The sequence below is a fragment of the Phascolarctos cinereus genome, unplaced genomic scaffold (assembly GCF_003287225.1).
Source record: "Phascolarctos cinereus isolate Bilbo 61053 unplaced genomic scaffold, phaCin_HiC Scaffold_8;HRSCAF=390, whole genome shotgun sequence".
Taxonomy (NCBI): domain Eukaryota; kingdom Metazoa; phylum Chordata; class Mammalia; order Diprotodontia; family Phascolarctidae; genus Phascolarctos; species Phascolarctos cinereus.
In genome coordinates this window covers 4495556-4512665 of record NW_027556291.1, presented here as the reverse complement: position 1 = coordinate 4512665, position 17110 = coordinate 4495556, and the positions used below count along the sequence as shown (strand labels likewise).

Below are 17110 nucleotides of genomic sequence, written 5' to 3'. Positions count from 1 at the left end.
CCCTGTGTCCGGGCTAGCCTGGAGCACAGCATGGCAGTGACTCCAACCATTGGCCTTGAAGGCTGCAAGAACAGCAACAACCCAGAGATGGTAAGGGGCTAGGACACCTGGTCATAATTTAATTAACAATGACCCTGATGCAGGCCCTGAACCTAGGACTTGGTGCCACTTAGCTGCTCCACTGACCATTACCCAATACCAGGTCCCAGTTCCAAGGTATAAAGGAGTATTTGCCATCAGAAGGAAGCAGGAGCCTTGGTCACAGTTCTGGAGCAGAGAGAATACAAGGGTTCTGTTTCTTGGTAACAGTTGCAGGGCTGAGAAAGAAGCTTTAGCATGGTCTATTAAAAGGAACAAAAGCCCTTGCTAAGTAAGGAACAGGAGGCAGACCAGGAGAACAGTGATCACCCTTCTCCCCAAATCTCACTGCCTTTAAAGCACTGAAAAGTAACAGACCCTGAGAACTAACTGTGAAAACAGCAAGGAGAAAAATCCTGATACTTGGGATAGCGATATGCATACATACATACATACACACAGACACACAGACACACACACACACACACACACACACACACACACACACCCCTTGCCCCAAGCGGTTAACAGAACCCAAGTGTAAAATAAAGGTTAAAAAGTCAAGAAGTTGCCTGGAAAATTGAGCAAACAATAGAAAAAGTATCTGACCTTTAAAAAGATACTAAAGAACAGAGAAGCTCAAGACACAAATGCAGAAGAAGACAATGATGTGAAAACATCTACAAGCAAAGCTTCAAATAAAAGTACAAATTGGACAGAAGCCCAACAAGAATTCCCAGAAGAGCTAAAGAAAGAGATCCAAAACAAAGCAAAAGAAAAAATTTTAACTCAAATGAGAGCACTAGAAGAAAAACTGTGGAAAGAAATGAGAGCAATGCAAGAAAAATATCTGAAGAGAATCAATGGCTTGTAAAAAGAGGCACCAAAAATACTGAAGAAAATAAATACTTAAAAAGCAGAATTGGCTAAAGGGGAAAAGAGGTACACAACATCACTGAAGAAAATTTTGAAAAATTAGAATTGCTCAGATGGAAGCTAATGACACCATGTGTGATCAAAAACCATAAAACAAAGTCAAGATAATGAAAAAATAGAAGAAAATATGAAATATCTCTTCAGAATAATAACTGACCTGGAAAATAGATCAAGGAGAGATCTTTAAGAATAATTGGACTACGTAAACCAAAATCAAAACAAGAGCCTAGACATCATATTTCAAGATATTATACATGAAAACTGCCCACACTTTTTAGAACTAGAATAGAAATTGAAAGAATCCATAGTTAATTCCTGAAAAAGATACCAAAATGAAACTCCCAGGAATAACAGCCATATTCTAGAGCTCCTTAGTCAAGGAGAAAATGCTTTAAGCATGTAGAAAGAAAACACTCAATACTCTGGAGCCACAGTCAGGGTCCCATAAGATTTAGTAGCTACCAGGATAAAAGAGCAGAAGGTTTCTCATGTGATTTCCTAAAGACTAAGGAGCTAGGATTACAACCAATAATAACCTACCCAGCAAAACTGAGTATAATCCTTCAAGAGAAAAAATAGACACTTAACAAAATAGAGGATTCACCAGCATTCCTGATGAAAAGACCAAAGTTGAATAGAAAATCTGACATTCAAACACAAATCTCAAGAGAAGCACAGAAAGGTAAACATGAAAGAGAAATCATAAGGGACTTAATAAGCTGAAACTGTTTACATTCCTAGATGGGAAGATGATACATGTAACTCCTAAGAACTTTATCACTATTAAGGCAGTTAGAAGGGATCTCCATAGATTGGTACAGGTGTGAGTGGAATATGTTAGAATGGTCTCAAAAAAAAGAATGGTAAGTTTAGAAAGAGGGATGCATTGAGAGGAGAGGGAAGGTAGAGGAAGAATGGGGGAAATTATCTCACATAAAAGAGGTGCACAAGAAAGAGTATTTAAAATGAAGAAGAAAATGGCAGGGACAGGTCAGGTAACTCTTGAACCTCAGTCTCAACTGAACTGGTTCAAAAAGGCAAGAACATATGTACACGCTCAGTTGGGTGCAGAAATCTGTCTTACTCAACAGGTAGATCGGAGGGGAAGGGACAAAATGGTGAATAGAGTGACCCAGAATATTAGAGGTGAACAATAGTGAAATCTAGATAGCAGGAAATGGATGAATGGCAAGAGTCATGCAGTGTGAATGGGAGGAATTGAGAATTGGCAAGGCAGAGCTGAATGAATGATTAGATTGTCTTAGAGAAGGAGACACAAATAGGTGCCCATGCCTAGACAGTGAGGCATGAATGAATGGAGAGAATTGGGCATTGTAAAACTGATGGTTGAACAGACCAAGAAAAAGCTAGAATGATGAATGGCTAGAAGTCATAGTCCAGGAATGAATGGAAGAGTGTAGAAGACATCAAAAGATCAATGTGTGGAGAAACTGGGGAACTGAGATATCGATGGTAAGAGAAACTAATAAATTGAGAGATGTATGAAGAGTTGTACCAAGTGAAAGATTCATGGCTAGAGATGCATGTATGAGTGAAAGGAGAAGCCTTAACAGTTAAGGATCAATAGCAATGGAAATACAGATAGGCAGAAGGATGAAATGAGAGATCTTGGGGAGAAATGGATATTTGCAGAGATCCAGACAGTAAGAGACAGGTAAATGGATAATTCGCCAAATAAGATTTGGACGCTTAGAAATCAGACCAGATTAAAAGATGGATGGCTGTATTGAAGAAATGAGTGAGCTTTCTTCCGCGCTGCCCCGTGGAGGGTTCCATACGGCGTTGTTCTCGATTTCTGTCATAACTTTAAAGGGAAACTTTCACAATGTCCGGAGCCCTAGATGTCTTGCAGATGAAGGAGGAGAATGTCCTCAAATTCCTTGCTGCAGGGACCCATTTGGGTGGCACCAATTTGGACTTCCAAATGGAACAGTACATCTACAAAAGAAAGAGTGATGGTATCTACATCATCAATTTGAAGAGAACTTGGGAAAAGCTTTTGCTGGCAGCTCGTGCTATTGTTGCCATTGAAAATCCAGCTGATGTTAGTGTCATCTCATCCAGGAACACTGACTGGCCAGCAAGCTGTTCTGAAATCTGCTGCTGCCACTGGCGCCACACCTATTGCTGGACATTTCACACTGGGCACCTTCACTAACCAGATCCAGGCAGCTTTCAGGGAGCCTCGCCTCTTGGTGGTCACTGATCCTCAGGCAGATCACCAGCCTCTTACTGAAGCATCGTACGTTAACCTTCCAACCATTGCATTGTGCAACACAGTTTCGCTATGTGGACATTGCCACTCCATGTAACAACAAGGGAGCTCACTCAGTTGGTCTGATGTGGTGGATGCTGGCCCGTGAAGTCCTGCATATGCGTGGTACCATTTCCCATGAACACCCATGGGAGGTCATGCCCGATCTTTACTCCTACAGGGATCCAGAGGAGATTGAAAAGGAAGAGCAGGCCGCAGCTGAGAAGGACGTGACAAAGGAGGAGTTCCAGGGTGAATGGACTGCACCTGCCCCAGAATTCACTGCTACTCAACCAGAGGTGGCTGATTGGTCTGAGGGACTACAGGTGCCATCTATGCCCATTCAGCAGTTCCCTACCAAAGATTGGAGTGCTCAGCCAGCTACGGAGGACTGGTCTGAGGCTCCTACTGCTCAGGCCACCAAGTGGGTAGGAACTACCACAGAGTGGTCTTAAGTTTTACCCCACATGCTCTAATAGTGTTGGAAAAATGCTGATGGAAAATAAACTGGTTTCTTACCAAAAAAAAAAAAAAAGAAATGAGTGAGAGTTATGTGCTTAGAGAAACCTAATTTGGAAGGGATGGATGAATGGATAAACAGAATTAGACAGGGAGAGAACAAAGGCTTGAGAAAGACAGAGCTATGGAAACCCTAACAAAAGGGTAGATGGAGACACCCAGAATATGAGGGGTGAATGATAGTGAAATCGAGATAGTAAGAAATTGATAAATGGCAAGAGTTATGCAGGGGTGAGATGGATGAATTGAGAATTGGCAAGGCAGAGGCAAATGAATAGTTAGACTAGTGAAAGAGAAATGATGGTTAAACTGTCTTAGAGAAAGAGACAGGAATGGGTGCCCAAAATGTGAGAGATGGATGTATAGAGAGATGGGTGTATGGAGAAAATTCTGCATTATGAAAACAGAACAAGAGAAGTCTAGAATGATGGATGGCTAGAACCAAAAGGCCAGGAACAAGTGGAAGAATGTCAAAGATGTCAAGAGATGACTGAATGGAGAAAGTGGGAAAATGAGAGATGGATGGTAAGAGATACCAAGAGAGGGGCAGCTCGGTGGCGCAGTGGATAGAGCACTGGCCCTGAAGTCAGGAGGACTTGAGTTCAAATCCGGCCTCAGACCAAACACTTGACACTTACTAGCTGTGTGACCCTGGGCAAGTCACTGAACCCCAATTGCCTTAAAAAAAGAGAGAGAGAGATACCAAGAGAGTGAGAGATGTATGGAAAGAGAATTGTAGTGAATGAGAGATTCCTGGTTGGAGATACATGTACAATGACATTTGTATGAAAAGACAAGCCTTAACAGTGAAGGATGGACAGCAGTGGAAACACAGATAGGTAGGTAGGCAAGCATGGAAGGAAAGGTCTTGAGAAGAAGATATGGATGTTTGCAGCGATCCTAACAGTGAGAGACAGGTGAACGGAGAAATCAACAGAGTGAGCTTTGGAACATGAAAGGTGATTGATAGTAAAATCAAAATTGTAGAAAATGGATGAATGACAAGAGTTTTGCAATGCAAGATGGCTGAATTGAGAACTGGCAAGGCTGAAATGAATGAATGGCTAGACATAGCCATGGACAAAGGGATCTTTAGACCAACTGAGGGAAGGAGACATGAATGGATGGCAAGACCTAGATAGTGACAGATGGATGAATATAGACAAAAGTGGGGAGACTATTGTGACTGGAAAGAGCCAGAGAGTGAAAAGTGAATGACAAGAAGAGATGAATACAGCAAGACCTAAACATTGAGAGACTGATGACTGAAGAGACCTGCAGAGGCACAGAAGAATGAATGACTACATGTAAGCAGCAAGTAATGAATAGGAAAAGGGATCTGGACAGTAAAATCTGGAAGGCAGAGTCCAGATGGCAGAGCGAAGGGTCACAATGGCCGAAGCTCCCCCAAAACTGCTTCTACAGTGATCACAGAAAACATGGCAAATTGAATCCAGAGAAATTCAGGAAATCCAAGAGAACCAAGAAATTCAAGAGATCCAAGAGAAAGTAACAGTGAGACATTTTTCTGGCCCACAGCAGCTTTGGAAGACAGAAAGAGACATATGCAAACAATGGGGTGGGGGCTGGCCAGGAATAAAGAACAGCTGAGGCAGCCCTGGGTGGTGGTGGCAGCACTGGGCTATGGCTGTGGTGGGAGCCGTAGCATAAAGCAGCTCTGTCCCCAGGCCAGTAAGGGGACTGAACAAGTGGGCACAAAGAGATCTCCAGGGTCCTCTCGACTAGCACTGGCTGCAGGTTCAGGTATCATTTGGCAGCTCCATCTCCTACTACCTGGTCTGGGTCACAGTTCCAGGGCAGAGAGGAACAATTATTGTCATGACGGAACAAGGGAATTATCTGGGCCAAGGACCAGAGCACAGATCAGGAGGGCAGTGACCAAACTACTCCCCAGATTACAACATCTTGGAAGCACCAAAAACATCCATGCCCCCAGACCAAGCTGAGAGAGCAGCAGCAGGACATAAAAGACAGAAACTCAGGCCAGTCATTGTCCCCAGAGATGAGCAGAGCCCTACTCTAACATAAAGTCCAAAATTAAGAAGTAAGCTGGAAAAATGAACAAATAACAAAAAAATAAGATGACCATAAAAAGCTTCTTTGGTGACAGGAAAGCTCAAGACACAAATTCAGAAGAGGACAATGACTTGAAAACATCTACAAGTAAAGCCTCAAGGGAAAAAATGCAGAATTGACAGCAGCTCAACAAGAATTCCTAGAAGAGATAAAGAAGGAGATTAAAAAAGCAAAAAAGCGGCAGCTAGGTGGCACTGCAGTGGATAGAGTACCGGCCCTGGAGTCAGGAGGACCTGAGTTCAAATCCGGCCTCAGACACATAACACTCACTAGCTGTGTGACCCTGGGCAAGTCACTTAACCCCACTGCCTAGCCAAAAACAAACAAATAATAAATAAATAATTTAGAAAATCAAATAAAAATGGTAGAGAAAAAATTAGGGGAAAATGAGAGCTATGCAAGAAAATTATGAAAAAAGAATCGACAGTAAGAAATAGCTCAATCAAGAGAATGGGAAAATGAGAAATGGTTGGTGGGTGAGATGTATGGAAAGAGAGTTGTAGTGAGTGAGAGATTCCTGGCTGGAGATAGCTGCACTTTGAGGTATGTGTGAAAGCAGAGGCCTGAGCAGTGAAACAGGGATAGGCAGGAAAGCGTGAAAGGAGAGAGCTTGAAAAGGAAATAGGGAATGTTTGGAGCGATCCAGAGAGTGAGAAACAGGTTAAGAGAGAGAAGGATAACTGATGTTTGGCTACTTAGAAAGACCAGCTGAGTGAGAAATGCAACCTCTGAGTGATGGATGAATGGGTATACCTAGAGAGTGAGAGATGAATAGATGAAGGGAAACAGAGAAGGAGAGAATTTATTGAGAAGGACAGAAAGGGTAATTTAGGGTTAGGGGTTAACTAGCAAAAGGCTGAATGGATAGACCCAGAATGTGAGAAATGACAGGATAGTGAAATCTAGATGGTAGAAAACGAATGACTGGCAAGAAGCATATGAAGTGAAATAGTTGAAATGAAAATTGGCAAGGCAGAGATGAGTGAATGTTTATAGCTTGGCAAAGGGAAATGGATGGTTAGACTGTCAGAGAAGAATACATGAAAGACAAGACATACTTGGTCAGAGATGGGTGAGTGTATAGATCAAAAAGGGAGACGGAGGAAATTTAGAACTCAAAATCTTATGGAAGTGAATGCTGAAAACTAAAAATAAATAAATAAATAAATTTTTAAAAGTGGACAGTTTTGTGATTGGAGAGAGATAGAAATTGAAAAATAGATGACTACAGAGATCTAGACAAGGACAGGTGAATGAATGGCAAGACCTAAACATTCAGAGACTGATGTTTGAAAAGGTCTTGGGAGGCATAAAAGAATGAATGGTTAAAAGAAAAAGGCAAGGGATGAATGGAAGAGCAAACTAGACAGTAAGAGATGGATGAATGGAGAAATTGGTAAAATGAGAGATGGATGGTTAGCAACCAAAAAGTTAGGGATGCCCGGAAAGAGAACTGTACCAAGTGAGAGGTTCTTGTCTGGAGATACCAGCACAGTGAATATACATGAAAGGAGAAGTCCTACCAGTAAAGGGTGGACAGACAGGTCAAGAAACACAGAGAGCCAGGAAAGGAAGATTTTAAGAATTAGACATGGAATGTATGCTGAGATCCTGACATCGAGGGACAGGTGAAAAGACAAATCTACAAAGTGAGGTTTAGATGCTTAGAAAGACAACCAAAGTGAGAAACGGAAGGGTAAACTAAAGTACCAAGTCAGAATTACATGCTTAGAAAAACCTATACTGGAAGTGGTCGATGATACAGGGAGATATGGATTAATGGAGAGGCTTAGGCAGGGACTGATGGATTATTTGGAGCGACAGATGGGACTTAGGTGTGGATACCAGGAAGGAGGTACACAGGCTGAAAGAGCAGACAAAAGGGAAGGGTAGAATGAGAGTGGGAAGAACAGAAGAGCCTGGGAGGGAAAGGAAGATAGAAGAATAGGAGGGTCAGGAGAGACCAAGACAGACCCACATGGAGCTATACAACAGACTGAGAAAATGCAACGGATCAAGTAACAGAAGGAGTGGATCTATGGATAGAGGAATACAGGTAATGATCAAGGAGGTCCAGAGGGAGGGGCTGAGGGATCTAGGGATGGGTGGAGTGACAGACCGAGAGGAACCAAGATCCAGTGACGGAGATGATGGATATGTCCAGAGAATGGGTCATTGCATCTGGGAGAAGGGGAAGGGAAGGAAATCCAAGGGAGAGTCCCAAGCCTCCTTAAAAGAGAGTAAGAGAAAGAAAGGTACCGACTTGTCCTCAGTGGGCAGCCCTTCCTGAATCAGGGGGCCAAATGAGGAGCCACTGATTGTGTGTGTGTGTTTTAGCAAGGGGTCAGGGCAATGTGATGAAAGGACACAGAGCCCAGGACCATCCTCATTCATGCTCCACGTACTGGTCCCCACTACACAGGCAAGAAGACAGTATGAGAAAGAATAGTAGGGTGAAAAAATGGTGAAGGGAACAACAACAAAAAGGCAAGAAGGGGAGAGCCAGGGATGGAGGTAAAGAGCCAGAGCCAGAGATGGAGCTGGGGAGAAAAGGGAACCAGGAAAGGGAAACAGAGCAAGAGAAAATTAGAGGGAACATGAATGTAGAGAGACAAGAGGGGAAAAGACATCTAGTAAAGGAGACAAAACCATTGAAGGATGGAGGGACATAGAGCCAGAGAAAGAGTCTAAAAGTAAGAGGAATGGGGCAGCGAGGTGGCGAAGCGGATAGAGCACCAGCCCTGAAGTCACGAGGACCTGAGTTCAAATCTGACCTCAGACACATAACACTTATTAGCTGTGTGACCCTGGGCAAGTCACTTAACCCCACTGCCTAGCCAAAAAAAGTAAGAGGGAGAGAGTGAGAGAGGGAGGAGAGACAGTGAGACTACAGCAAGAAGACAGTGAGATAGAATTGGAGGCAACGAGAGAGAGAGAGAGAGAGAGAGAGAGAGAGAGAGAGAGAGAGAGAGAGAGAGAGAGACAGAGACAGAGAGACAGAGAGAGAGGAAAGGAGGAGGAGGAAGATGCTAGTGAAGGAGACAGAAACATAGTTGGGGAGGGACACAGTGCTGGGGAAGGGGAGGGTAAAAAGAGCCCAGAGGCCCTTTCAGAGTAGACTCATTACTTTGATTCTGCCAGCTCTCCCTCAGACTTATCATTGGGGGAGGCAGGGCTGGGAGGGGGTTCTCTCTCTTCTACCTTCCCATCAGCAGCTGTGGTAGCTACAGGAATATGGGCTTACCTGGTCAGCACGAGACAAACCTCAGACAAATCTCTTTGGGTTTTTTTTTTTTACCTATTTCCCTAGCCACAGGTCATCAAACAGCAATCCTGAGAGATGAACACTTTCAGCCTTGGTGAATACCTCATGAGTCCAGGAGATCCAGAGGCTTCGAATCAGATGCTAGTTGCCCAGTGGGAAGTGTTTCTTGCAACTGGATCCTTTTTTGGAGGAGTAAGTTGACAACTGGAAGGCAGATGAGCCGGTGCAGCTGAGGAAGAGAGGGGGAGAGCTTGAGAAATCCAGGGGAAATCTGGCAGGGTCTCAACAAAAAGACCACCTTAGAAAAGAGAGGCAGAGAATCTAGCCTGTCTTTTTAAGTGGGACATTGGTGATATATGAAAATGATGCCAATAAAAATTTACAATTCAAGAAAGTAAAAAAAGGGAGGGGGGGAGGGAGGAAGAGAGAGAGAGAGAGAGAGGAAGACAGAACTATAAAAGGAGGCAAAAAAGAAGAAAATTAGAGGGGAGAAAGTAAAGAAAAACACAAGGGAGAAAAAGATGCAGTGACAAGGAGGCCAAGAAGGAAGCAAGGTTGGAAAGATGAAGGAAGAAAGGAGGGAAAGAGCAAAAAAATGGAAGGGAGGAAAGTAGACCAGGAGGGAAAGAGAGAGAAAGAGATTAGAAGGGAGGGTGGGAGAATCAATAGAAGGGACAGGGAAGGAGACATAACTGGAAGAAAGGGAAGAAGGGATCCATGTGGGGGAGGAAGAGCTGAAAGGAGAGGGGGAGGAAGGATAAGAACCAATGGAAGAGAGACAGGTAGTGAGGGAGTTCAGTAGAATGGGAAGGAAAGAAGCAGTGGCAAGAAAGGAAGGAAGGTAAGAGTGAAAAAGAAGGAAGGAGTAGATGGAAAGCTGGAGGGAGGGAAAGCAGCGAAAAAGGGAAGGATAGAAAGAAGGGAGGAAAAGCAGAGAGGAAGTGGGAGGATAAATGGGAGGGACAGTGGGATGGAGGCACAATAGGAAAAGGAGAGAGGGAGGGAGGGAAGGAAAGACAGAGACAAAGGTGAAGAGAGAAGGAAGGAAGGAGGGAAAGGAGAGATGGGGATATAATGGGGCCTGGCCAATGGAACACCATCCTCAAAGCATGGACTGTCAGACCACATGGAAGAGACTGGGGAACCTGCAAAAGAATAATGCTATGTAATGGAAGGGCTCAGCTCCCCAAGCTGGAATATGTACATTCTATACCTGTTGCAGGTCTGCTGTCCAGGCTCCCATTACAGATGGAGGGAGGTTAGAAAGGAGGCAGAAGTGGGGGGGGGGAGCAGAGAGGAAGGAAGAAGGGAGGAAAAGAATCATAAAGGAAGAAAACAGTAACAGAGGGAGGCAAGGAAGGAGAGGTTGAAGGGGGAGGAGGATGAGGGAAGGAAGGAGAGCAGGAAAGAGAGCAGGATGGAGGGAATGAACAAGAAAAGAAGGAAAGGTGGAAGGAAGGGAGAGGGAGAGCAGGAAGGAAAAAGAGAGAACTGGAAGCAACTAGAGGGAGGAAGGCAAACCGGGAAGGAAGGAGAGAAAGAAGGAGTAGGAAAGAAAGGGAAGAGAGGCTAGCCCAGGGGTAGGGAGCCTGTGGCTTCAAGGCTACACATGGCCCTCTAGGTCCTCAAGTGCAGCCCTTTGACTGAATCCAAATTTCACCGAACAGATCCCCTTCATAAAAGGATTTGTTCTGTAAAACTTGGACTCAGTCAAAAGGCTGCACCCGAGGGCCTAGAGGGCCACACGTGAAGGCTGAGGAATCTGCTTCTGGGCATGCCCTGCTCCCTGACTTTGGAGTGTGTGTGGGTATTCTATACATCTCCAGTCCACTGACCACATAGTAAAGGAAGCTGTTAAGCCACAACCGGGCGTACATTCAAAAGGTATTATGAGCAAAAGGGATGCTATTTCTTTTTCAGTCCTGCCTGGCTGTGTTTGAGGAGGCAAGGACTACCCTAAGTCTCTAGGTAGGCAGAGAGCGCTAGTACCAAGAGCCTACTTATCTCACCCACAGCCCTGTGGCTGTTTCCTCCCTGCCTTAGGTGAACGTACACTGAAGATGGCATGGATCTAGTGCCCTCGAAAGGCCAGAAGCGTGAGAGCTGGAGTCCAAGGCAAAGTCTGTAATCTGCCTAGCCTGGTCTGCCAACACAGTCCCACGGAACGACGGGGATCCAGCTCAGCTGCCAAGACGCCAGAAAGTGACTCTGCCCATTGGCTGTGCCACGTTCAGGATGCGCTGTAGCAAAGGCTTTGAGTTGGACCCCACTCTCCTCGGGGACCAAAGTGGGACAGAGGCTTTTGGGGGAGAAAACAGACTTCTGTTCTTGCTGTATCTTCTCAGTGAATAGACCTTTATAACAGCAAATTGAAGTCAACTGGTGAAATGCAGGCAATGATGATCAAGCAAATCACCGGGGGGGGGGGGTAGATATTGAGGAGAATACAATGCCAACCTTTCAGGGCTACTCCTAGAACCCTGAGGGAAGATATATGAGCCAGTATTGGACAGTCACTGCAGAGCACAGCCTGTGACCTTTGGAGGGGCAAGGAAGGGAAAGACAAGTACTTAAGGACTATTGCTCCAGCCCCCCAGAAAGGAAGTGTGGGAGGCAAAGCGGGAGGAGGAGTCTAAACACGATTAGGGGTAAAACATCCCATCCAGAAGCTCAGAAACCTTTTTCCTTATGTTTGGGCTAGTCTTTTTTTTTTTTAATGAAGCCACTATATATTGATTATGGCTTATAAATGAAAGAGTTTATCCAAACTGAGAGAGGAGATTCCAGATCTGGGGCAGCAGCGTGGCCACAGATTTGACTCTTTTTCTTACAACTGAGCTCTATGGCACCTCTAAATTAAATGAAGCCGCAGGCCAGCAGCATGTGCCTCGATGGGAAGGGGAAGCAGTCTTGTGGCCAGTGGGGCCCCCCAAGCTTGGGATGCTGAGGCCCCAGTCATCAATTCATATGCTTCCCTCTCTCTTCAGGTCACTAAGATCTATCATACCTGCCTTGCAGTAGGGAGTAAGAAAGGCAGCGCAGGTGCAGTGCTGGGGCGTTCCATGCATTCCCTGCAGCCCTCAGCTATGTCATAAAGAGGACAATAATTTACCAAAATTGGGAGAATTCCGTGAAAGCAGGCCTCAGAGATCAAATTTTCTCTCTGAAAACATTAACACTATGGAAAAGGAGAATATTATTGAATTGAGAATAATGTAATCCTAGAATGTTACAATTTGCTCACAAAATGTCAAAAAAAATCTTCATATCCTTAAAGAATCAAGTTTAGAATGTCACCAGTTTTAGAATATGACCCACAAAAACTAAAAATGTTGACTTCATCATGAGTGTGCCCCAGAAGGGTAGGGGCTGAGGAAGGACTGGGGGAGAAAGAGGAGAAGGACAAGACAAAACAGTCCCACCCTGTGGGGATGGGGCCTTATCACAAGGACATCTTCACATTTGACCTTATACCTGAACCCAGGAAGTATCTTCACTGTACCTGTACATCTAGGATGCTAGTGAATCCTACTGCGCCCTTCCCCCTACCTGGAGGCAAAGGAGAGCCAGCTGCCATCAGCAGCCCCTCTCACCAAACTGTCAGGCCCCTTCTCTTCTCAGCTTCGAGGAAAGAATACCCAGTCACCACAGCTGACACTGGGATATTTGGGGGGGGGGGGGGGAAGAGGCGGAAGCAGGTATTTCCAGGTATCCTGGTATGTGACTGGGCTGGAGATATAGCCTCTTCCACTCTCAAATTAGATGCAAAGGAAAGAAATCCATCAAAACATCCCATTGTTGCTGTTAGCTGGTGCTGAGGGATGAGGAGAGGCGGTGTCTGTGCCCTATGACGTAAAAGGTGCCTTTGGGGTCCTCAAGGAGGTAGAGTGTTGGGACAGTTAAGGAGGGTTGTCTGCAGGATAAAGGGCAGTTGGGGGTCAGCAAGTAGGCTCCCTGTGCCTTCCCAGAGTCCTACAAGTGAGAGGGGAGGGAGAATGTGGCTCCCAGTACATATGCAGATGCCTCCATTTCCCCTTCCAAGTATTAAATCCTCTGTTGCCAGGCTCTGAGCTCTTCCCGCTACTTAGTTCCTATCAGCCAGCTACATCTCTTTTTTTCCCCAAGCAAAACAAGTAATCTTTATATGTATTTACAATTGAACTCTTAGTTAAAAAGTTACCCATTTTATAGAAACAGAATAGTTCTAAGCAGAGAAAAGAAGCCATGCAAGAGAAAGGCTAGTGTTAAATGGAATCCGCCTCCCACCAGCTCGGCATTCAGTAATGGTGCATTTCCGGGAGCATTCCTTGCGTGTGTAGGCTGGACCACAAGGATGCTGAGGCCCCTGTCAACTCTCACAGTCTCTAATCCTGTAGATCTCTCCTCTAACACTTGTATCTCAGTCATGCCCCTCCCAGAGAGCTCTCGCAGTGCCCACCACCTGGAGAGGCAGAAACTGAAGAGGGGCCCAAGTTTGAACCCAATGAGAGAGATAACTAAAATGGTTCCCTGCCTGTGTTTCCCCACATCAGATGCCTTTTGACAGGGCTGTGACAGCCAGATGGCTCATGGCCCTTGTGGAAGGGAAACTCTCAGACTTGCATAGTATTAAAGGGACAGAAATGGAATGAAATGAAACAAAATTAAATACAAGCCCTTGAAGCAAGGGAGTGTAAACACAAGGTGTTGCTCAGCCAAAGTGGATGGCAATGTTACATGAAGAAAGGCAATGGGGTGCAGAACACGGATGCCTTGGAAGCTAATGACAATCTACCAGCACAACACCTGGTGCTGCTTTTCCAGAGAGATCCTGCATTGAAATGATACGATGTAAAGCAAAAAAATTCCCCAGGGTGGCTCTGTGAGGAAAAAGCCCAGAATAAATGCTCTGCCTACTCCCGGTGGGACTGATTAGGAACTGGATGATTGTGTCTGGATGGGAGGGGCTTGTGGCTTGCAAATGCCCACCGTGGGCATATCAACCTGTCATTGATTTCCACCATTCTGATTAAAACTTTTGTCAAGTATGTCTTTGTGAACTGTCTTAAATGAAACACAGCATGTAAAGGACACAAGGGATGGGGGTGGGGGGAGGGGGGAGAGGCCAAGACAGATTGGATTAGATGGTGCAGATATTCTCTCTAGAGTAAGGAAAGGACATCTACGCTCCCAAAGAAGAGACAGCACTGAAAGGGTGAATACACCCCGAAAGAAACTCAAAGAGCTTGGCACATACCTTAGGCACCCACTGCTGGTGGACACCACGTGTCAAAGAATCATTTTTAATAGACTAGAAGTGAAAAAAATCAAAGAAAAAGAAACCCTTTTCAGAACCCTGAACCTCCTCTGGAGAGGCACTGGCTGGCCAGGATTTGTAGTTCTTTATGGCTACAACAAGAAGCAGTTAAGTGCTCGCTATGTTCCACTAAAGGTCAGGAGCACAATAAATACATACATACAATGTATGCATATATATATATATATATATATATATATATATATATATATACATACACATATGTGGGTATCCACACAGATAGACAGTAAATGGAAGATAATCTCAGAGGGAAGACACTTAGAGAAGGGAAGGGAAAGGTCTCCTGCAGAAGGTAGGATTTGAGTTGAATCTTGAAGGAGGCCAGAAAAAACCAGGAGGCAGAAGTAAAGAGACAGGGCATTCCAGGTATGGAAGAACCAACAAGGAAAATGCGATCAGGAGATGGAGTGTTGCATGGGAGGAACAGCAAAAAGGCCAGCATTACTGAATTGTAGAGTGTGGGGAGGGGAGGAGAGTACAAAAGACTGCAAAGAGCAAAGGTCCAGGCAAAGGGCTTTAAATGCCAAACAGCATCTTCAAGGCAACAGGGAGTCGCTGGAGTTTACTGAGTAGTGTGGTGATCTACTTTAGCAGCTGAGTGAAAGAAAGACTGAGTGGGGAGAGATCTGTGGCAAGGAGATAAACCTTCCGGCTATTGCAATAGTGCAGGTGGGGGGCAGTGTCAGAGGAGAGAAGGGAATGTTTGAGAGATGTGAAAGTAGAAAGGACAGGACTTCAACACAGATTGGATATGTGGGGTGGAGTGCTAGTGAGGACTTGAAAATGACAGTGAGCTTATAAGCCTGAGTGACTAAAGGATAGTGGTGCCCTCAACAGTAGAAAGGAGGGTTTGGGGGAAAGATAGTGAGTTCTGCTTTTGGACATATTGAGATGCCCACAGCACATCCAATTCTAAACGTCCAAAAGGCAGTTGATGAAACAAGATTAGAACTCAGAAAAGAGGTTAGGGCTGGATATTTAGCTAGGTGGTGTAGTGGATAGAGTGTTAGACCTGGACTCAGAAAGATGTGAGTTCAAATCTTGCCTCAGACATTTACTAGCTGTGTGACCCTGGGCAAATCACTTAACCTCTATCTGCCTGAGGTTTCCTCATCTGTAAAATGGGATGATAATAACAGCACCCACATCCTAGGGTTGTTGAAAATAAAATGAGATAATATTTGTAAAGCACTTTGAAAACCTTAAAGCACTATATAAATTATTATGATACATTCCTTTTACATAGGATATCCCAAAAGTCTTTTTTTTATTTTTTTTTTAATCCCCAAAGTCTTGGTGCTAAGCTTTAATCGCTCAAAATTTCACTAAGATTTTTGGGACAGATTTTAGGAATCTTTTGCTTAAGATGATAATTGAATACCTGTGAGCTGATAAGATCGCCAAGTGAGATAGAGCTCTACAGAGCCAAAAGAGAAGAAGGCCTGGGACAGACCTTTAAGGACACCAAGAAAAAGCAGCGTCCCAAACACCTAGAGAGAAGTGGGTAATGAGCAGTGCAGTGACCAAGCCTGCTGAACCCACGATGAAAAGCGCTCCCCACTTCCTAACAGAGGGGGCGGGCTCAAGATGCATCTGTGGACCTGGCCGATGCATATTTGTAAGGAAAGCTTTCTCTTTTATTCTTCCTTTTTTGTTGTTGTGTTGTTCAACTGGGGGTGAGAGGGAGATAAAATGAATAATTGTTCCTTGATAAAAATGAACTAGAGGCTCCATAGTGTCAAAGACTGCCCAGAGGTCAAGAAGGAGGAGGATCAATCTGGCAATTAAGAGATCAGTGGTAACTTTGGAAAGAACAGTTTCAGTTAAATTTCAAGTGGATGGCAGATTGCAGAGGGTTTGGAAGTGGAAACACCAACTGTAAATTGCTTTCTCCAGCAGTTTAACCACAAAAGACAAGAGAGATATGGAATTGGGATGCTGGATCAAGGGAGGATTTTTTAAGGATGAGAGAGATATGAGTGTGTTTGCAGGCAGCAGGGAAGGGGCCAATAAATAAGGGGAGACTGATCCTATCTCATTTAAACTACATTTAAAGCCTTAGGGGGCTAGACCAAGGATGGTGCAGCACCACACTCTGGCTATGGCTCAGTATACTTCATTCCAGTCTCCTATTCCCCGAAGGCAATCTCTTAAGCTAGAGGAAAATGTTTGAAGTGTGATTCCTCCCTGGTGTGAGCCTGGACAACTCTTTGAACTGAGTTCAGCCCACTTGGCACCTTGGACCTGTGGGGCTCAAAACCATGGTGCAGCTGGACCCTGAACAACCTCCTTTACCACCAAACCAACCATCTAGCAGTCGTCATGATGGTCTGTGCCCTGGAAGGGTGAATGGGGGATGAAAAGTCAGTACACTGTTTACACAGACCTTTGACCCAGTGATAACACTACTGGGTCTATATCCCCAAAAAACCAAATATGTACAAAAACATGTATGATGGTTCTATTTGTAATGGCAACGAATTAGAAACTAAAGGGCTGCCCATGAAATCAAGTCAACAAGAATTTACTGAGTGCCTGTTATGTGCCAGACGCTGTATTAAGCTGAGGATGCAAAGAAAGGCAGAATACAGCGTGTGCTCAAGGAGCTCACACTCTAACGGGG

The 17110-nt window shown here is 44.7% G+C and overlaps 1 pseudogene across 1 annotated transcript; it reads left to right on the top strand.

Annotated features, from left to right (window-relative positions):
* The first annotated feature begins 245 nt into the window (after positions 1-245).
* On the top strand, positions 246-12841 carry LOC110202697 (small ribosomal subunit protein uS2 pseudogene; annotated as a pseudogene). The gene is made up of 3 exons (XR_002322780.2): positions 246-7961; positions 9216-9362; positions 11214-12841. The product of XR_002322780.2 is annotated as a small ribosomal subunit protein uS2 pseudogene (transcript).
* Positions 12842-17110: the final 4269 nt, after the last annotated feature.